Raw genomic sequence first — 6,975 nt, forward strand, 5'->3', positions numbered from 1 at the left:
CCAATTTTGCATAAATTAAAAGGATCATAAGAAAGTACTATGGACAATTCTACAACAACAAATTAGACAATCTCTAAGAAATGAACATATCCATAGAAATGCATAACCTTTATATTTCATAAAAAAATAGAAAATCTGAAGAGATCTATAACTAGTAAAAAGACTGATTCAATAATCAAAAGCCTCCCAACAACAACAACAAAAAAAGCCCAGGACCGGATAGTTCACTGGTGAATCCTGCCAAACATTTAAACAAGAATTAATACCAATCATCAAACTCTTCCAAAAACTGAAGAGGTGGGAATAATCCCTAACTCATTTATGAGGCAAATATTATTCTGATACTGATGACAGTGGAAAAAACTACAAGAAAATGAAACTACACACCAATATCTTTGATGAATATTGATGTAAAAATCCTCAACAAAATACCAGTGAATGGAATCCAACAGCATATTACAAGGATGGTATATCATGACCAAATGGGATTTATTTCTGGAATGCAAGATAGATTCAACATATAAAAATCAATCAATGTAAAAAAAAATCAATCAATGTGACACCTCACAGTAATAGAACGGAGGAAAAAACACATGTCCATCACAATTAAGGCAGAAAATGTATTTGACAAGATTCAGCACTCATTCGTGATAAAAATACTCAACATACTAGGAATAGAAGGATAATTTCTCAAATAATAAAAATCATATGCCAATGGTGAAAAATTGAAAGCTTTTTACCTAAGGTCAGGAAAAAGACAAGGATACCTAATTTGATCACTTCTATTTGACATAGTATCAGAAGTGCTAGTCAGAGTTATTAGGTAATAAATAAATGAAAAGCATCTAAATTGGAAAGGAAGAAATATAATGATTTCTGTTCTCAGATGACATGGTCTTATATGTTTAAAAAAAACCTCTCTAATTTAAAAAAAGATACTGTTAGAATTAATATGGCAAAGTCAACAAAATAGGACACAAAAGGACACAAAATAACACATAAAATCAGTAGCATTTCTGCACACTAATAACAAACAATCTGAAATGGTAATTAAGAAAGCAATTCCATTTACAATAGTATCAAGAAGAATAAAATACTTAGAAATAAACTTAACAAAAGAAGTAAAAGAGTTGTACACTGAAAACTACAAAAACTGTTAAAGATATAAAAAAAGACAATAATAAATGGAAAGACATTCTATGTTCATGGATTGGAAGAGTTACTATAAAGATGTGAATACCACCCAAAGCAATCCAAAGATTCAATGCAATTCCTATCAAAATCTGAATGACATTTTTTTGTGAAAATATAAAAAGCCATCCTAAAGTTTATATCAGAATCTCAAGGATCCCCAAATAAACTAATACTGAAAGAAAAGAACAAAGTTGGAAGTTCACACTTCTTGATGTCCAAACTCACTTCAAAGCTACAGGAACTAAATAGCATGGCACTGGTATAAAGACATATGGACAAATAGAATAGAAAGACCAGAAACAAAGTTTCATAGGTACAGTCAAAATGATTTTAAACAAGGGTGCCAGGATGATTCAATGGGAAATGGACAATCTTTTCAACAAATGGTGCTGGGACAACTGCATATCCACATGCAAAAAAAGGAGGTTGAATTTTTAAACTATATACAAAAATTAGCTCAAAATGGGTAAAAACCTAGATATAATAACAAAACTATAAAACTCTTAGAAGAAAACAGAAAGAAAAAGCTTCACAACATTGGATTTGGCAATAATTTATTGGCTTTAATACCCAAAGTACAAGCAATAAAAGAAAAAATATAAGTTTGACTTCATAAAAATGTAAAGCTTTTGTGCATCAAAGGATATCATCAACAGTGTGAAAAAGCAACCTACAGAAGCTCTCTCAAATGAATAAATAAAAATTCTTCAAAAAATAAAAAGGAACAAAATTCTCCTACATATAATATATATGAATGAATATATATATTATATATATATAAATGAATGTTGAAAACATTATGCTAGGTGAAATATATATAGTTGAAAACATTATGCTAGGTGAAATAACCCAGGTGCAAAAGGATCAATTTTGTGTGATTCGACAAATTCACACAAACTGAAAACACAATTATTTTTACCAGGGACCAGGGAAAGGGGGGGACAGGAAGTTATTATCTACAGAATACAGAGTTTTAGTTTGGGATGATGAAACATTCTGGAGATGGGTGGTGAGGATGGTTGTACAACAATGTGAATGTACTTAATGCCATTGCAATGTATACTAAACAATAATTAAAAGGACAAATTTGATGTTATGTATATACAATAAAAAAGAAAATCCGGGGGGTCCCTGGGTGGCTTAGTGGTTTGGCGCCTGCCTTTGGCCCAGGGCAAGATCCTGAAGTCCCTGGATCGAGTCCCGCATCAGGCTCCAGGCATGGAGCCTGCTTCTCCCTCTGCCTGTGTCTCTGCCTCTCTCTCTCTCTATCATAAATAAATAAATAAATAAAATAAATCTTAAAGAAAAAAGGGAGAGAAAAGAAAATCCCCTAGAATTCAGAAAGAACAGCATTTGAGCCACAGATGGTTTCTTCTCCTTCCCCTTTCATATCTCACCTTGATAAAAATTCCCACTCCAGGTATGTAGCCAAGAATACAGGGTTTCTTCTCTCCTCAGCTCCCAATCAAGGGTTTACCTTATCTCACGAGGAGGGTTGGGTCACAAGCATTGCTCCTCTCTCTAACTTCAAGTTGAAGTGGCTAAATTCCTAATGAGTATGAATGAAAAGTCAGGACCCCTTTTCTTCCACACAGTCCTCACCAACAGGATAAAGGCTCTAACCTTGGCTCTAACCTAGACATGCAAGCCAAGAGAGCAAGGATCCTGATCACCTCTGTCTAGCTTGCTTGTAAGGCAAAGCCTCCATAATGAGGGAGGCATGCAGAGAACATCCTCATCTACCACCTACCCAAAACCCAGTAGTACTTTGGAGACCTTGCCCAAGGGAAAAAGCAGATCATAAGAAAAGAGTTCCAAAGCTATCCATAAAGGAATTGACTTTATTTGAAATAGTGGGAAAGCTCAATCATAAAAAACTCTCAAAAACAATAGCTCCTCTTAATTTAAGGCAACAAACTAAACCATAGGCCAGCCAGCTTATTAGCCAGAGAGAACTATGCAAAGAAACAACTAGGAAGAGCCCTCCCGGGGTCAGAACAAACCACAGAGACCAACCTCAGAAATTAACCCACCAGAATTTTATTAGATTAGACTGCTGAGTGATTTGTGCCCCAGGACATTGTCAAAAACAATACAGCAATCACCTGATAATTAGTAGAGCCTAAGGGCTGGGTATAATACAATATGAGTCACAGAGCTAAACAGAGAGATCAAGGGCATAGATAATGAACAAGAGCACTGCCATTCCAGGGTTACTGCACACCCCCTCAATCCTGAGCCCTCAGAGGAGTGACACCAAATGCTATGCACTGCAGCAGGCAGGATGGAGGGAATAGACTTCACTAAAATAGACTAGCCAAGTCACAAAACAAATAAACAAGCAAAAAAATTAAAATAAGCCACAGAGAAGAGGGAGAGAATCCTCATGCAGGATTAATGCAATGTATTACCTTAAATGTGCAAATTTCATTAAATTTGTTTATTAACAAGATATACAAGCAAGTAAGAAAGTGACCTCCTTACACAGAAAAAAAGACAGGCAACAGAAATTGTCTGTGAAAGGCACCAGATATCATATTTAGCAAACAAGACCTCAAAGTAGCCATTACAAATATTTTTTAAAAGAAACCATGCTTAAAGAAGTTAAAGTGTCAACTTCTAGCATGACAGAATGAGAAGCCCTACTGACCCACTCCCCAGTGAAATTGGTGAACATTATTTAACAATAAAAAACAAACAATTCAAAGTCTATGAAAGTGATTCTAAGGGCAAACAGCAAATGAAATATATATTCAAGAAAATCTATGAACGTATGGCAAGAAATGCGAGTCTACGGTGTTTGAACCAAGACCACACTCTCTTTCCCTCCCAACTCAGAGACTCTATTCCAGATGCAGCCAAGAATACAGGGCTTTCTCGCCATGGACCAAGAACAGAGTCCTTCTACCCCTAAATCCCAGCTAGAGGGCCCTCTTCCCAAGAGGTGTAAGACCAGTTTTTCTCATCCTGCCTCCAGCTAGCTACCTATTCCGGAGATTAAGTTGCATATGAATGTAGTCAAGAGTTGGGGGCTGCCTTCTTCTGTCCAGATTCTACCCATGGGATGAGGGCTCTACCTTGGGCATAGTATACTGAAAATAATGGAGCCCCAAACACCCTTTTCTCAGCTCATGAAGCAGTGGTTCCATGTCGAGGGAGGGAAACTGAAAGGACAAGTGTCTTGTCCTCCCAAACAGCTCCTTGAGTGGAAGTGTCACTCAGAGATTAAAGGACCATTGTGCCTACCCTTAACTTCCAGACCTCTGGTCAATAGATTTGGGAGGGCAGATCATAAAACTGACAGCTCCTGTTCTCCTCTCAAATAAACTTGAGGCAGAGAAGTTAAAGGGATCTCATGAAAGATTACTCCCCCCACCCCACCCCCCGGCCCTGCCCCTTTTCCTGCTTCTATTCTTGCTAGGACCTACACCCCTGCCTTATAGAACAGATAATGTATGTTTTCCTTGTAAAAGTCAAGGAATTAATTATTTTTTTGAAGTTTTCCACTATAAGTGGGTTCATCATGAATGTTTTCTAAGACCACTGATTCACCAAGACCCCTGGTTCCAGGCTATGAGTGACTGATGTAGGATACCTAAACACTTGTCTTTGTTCCTAAATGCCTGAGAAGACATGTGCACTGGACCACAATCCTCAAAAACAACAAAACAAAACAAAGAAACAAAACCCATACCCCAAGCAAAGACAAGACTCATCCTTTTTTCCTTTCCAAGTCTCCTAGACATTCTGTCTGTATCTCACTCTATGTCTTCAATAAACCCTGCTCTCACTTCTCAGCTCACATCTGATTTCTGTCCTGTGTGAAGCCAAGGATCCTCTTGACTAGTCCTGTGGGACCCCCTTTGGGTCCTTGAACCCAGCCAGCTTGCGTCAAAATGACTTGCAACAAAGCATGGAGAAGTTCAAACCTCACCACGCTCTCAAGAACAGTGGAAATTGTGTGGGAAGACAATTGGGTGGAGGTTAACGAATTTAATGGAGATTTAGGCTAAACTATAGCTGGCTAGTTTGGAAGCAAGAACTGGGGAATATATAGGAGGAGCCCTCCCAAGGTCGGAATAAATGTCAAACACTGGAAACTATTCTTTCAGTGGAGCCCAAATTTGATTGGATCAGTTTGTAGAACAATGTATGCCCTAAAGATATTGTTGAAAACAATAGAGCAATCAGCCAAAATTTAGTAAATTTAACAGCTAGATGGGGTTAGGAAAAATGGGAAGAAATCCCTACCTACACAACTGTCATGCCAGGGTGATTGTGGGTCTATCCAAAGCTGCATATTTCTGAGGAGCAAGAGAAGACGCTTAATGCTGTGTGTGTGGTGAGGAGGACACAATACACTATCGTAAAAAAAAAAAAAAAAAAAAAAATCCAGCTAGTAACTAAAAAATAAACAAGCAAATGATAATAAAAAGCCTCAGAGGAGGGAAGAGTAGTACCTGATATTGTTCCAATAGATTATCTAAAATTTTTAGCTTCCAACAAAAATATTATGAGCCAAGAAAACAAGAAAGTATGACCCATACAGCAGAAAAAGGAGGCAAGAAAAACTGCCTGTGAGAGTGACAAGATGTTGGATTTAATAGAAAAGGACTTCAAAGTAATAATTATAAATATGTTCATAGTGCTGTGGTGGCCACAGTTCCGTCACCAAAAGGCAGCTCTTGGCCTGTGCCACACCCTCAAGGTGACCAGCCAGGAGACAGTGGCCCAGATCAAGGCTCACGTAGCCTCACTGAAGGGCATCACTCCAGAAGATCAAATTGTGCTCCTGGCAGTCACAGCCCTAGAGACAAGGCTACCCTAGGTGGGTGTGGAGTGGAGGCTCTGGCCACCCTGGAATTAGCCAGCTGTGTGCTTGGTGCTATGGTTCCCTGGCTTATGCTGGGAAGGTAAGAGGGCAGACTCCCAAGATAGCCAAACAGGAAAAAATGAAGAAGACAGGCTGAGCCATGTGGTGGATGAAGTACAACTGGTGCTTTGTCAATGTTGTGTCTACCTTTGGCAAGAGGAAGGGCTCCGATGCCAACTCTTAAGTCCATTGTAATTCTGGCTGTCCCCAATAAGGCCACTTAGTTCAGTTAAAAGAAAAAGTTCTTATAACTAAAAAATTAATGATTAAAGAAGTAAAGGAAGTATGATGACAATGTTGCATCAAATAAAAAATATCAGTGAAGTGAGAAATTTTTTTAAAGATTTATTTATTTATTTTTATTTATGATAGACACACACAGAGAGAGAAAGAGGCAGAGACACAGGAGGAGGAGAAGCAGGCTCCCTGCCGGGAGCCTGACGTGGGACTTGATCCCGGGACTCCAGGATTGCACCCTGGGCCAAAGGCAGGCACCAAACCGCTGAGCCACCTAGGGATCCCCGAAGTGAGAAATTTTTTTAAAATCTTGCTGTCAATAATTTATTTTTTTTGTGATTTTTCCAGGTTTTTTTTTTGAGTTATGATTGATACACAGCACCATATAAGTTTAGTGTATATAGCAGAATGACTTGACTTAACATATATTGTGAAACAATTAAGATAGAAATTATTTTCAAAAAAACTGAAGAGAGGGACACCGCTCAGGGGTTGAGCATCTGCCTTCGGCTCAGGTCATGATCCCAGGATCCAGGATCAAGTCCCAAATCGGGCTCCCCACAGGGAGTCTGCTTCTCCCTCTGCCTATGTCTCTGCCTCTCTCTCTGTGTCTTTCATGAATAAATAAATAAAATCTAAAACAAACAAACAAACAAAAAACCCCCAAAAAA

At 38.3% G+C, this 6,975-nt stretch overlaps 1 pseudogene; it reads left to right on the forward strand.

Moving 5' to 3' along the window:
• Positions 1-5,785: 5,785 nt before the first annotated feature.
• On the forward strand, positions 5,786-6,251 carry LOC140594852 (ubiquitin-like FUBI-ribosomal protein eS30 fusion protein; annotated as a pseudogene).
• Positions 6,252-6,975: the final 724 nt, after the last annotated feature.

The sequence above is a fragment of the Vulpes vulpes genome, chromosome 12, assembly GCF_048418805.1.
Source record: "Vulpes vulpes isolate BD-2025 chromosome 12, VulVul3, whole genome shotgun sequence".
NCBI classification, from domain to species: domain Eukaryota; kingdom Metazoa; phylum Chordata; class Mammalia; order Carnivora; family Canidae; genus Vulpes; species Vulpes vulpes.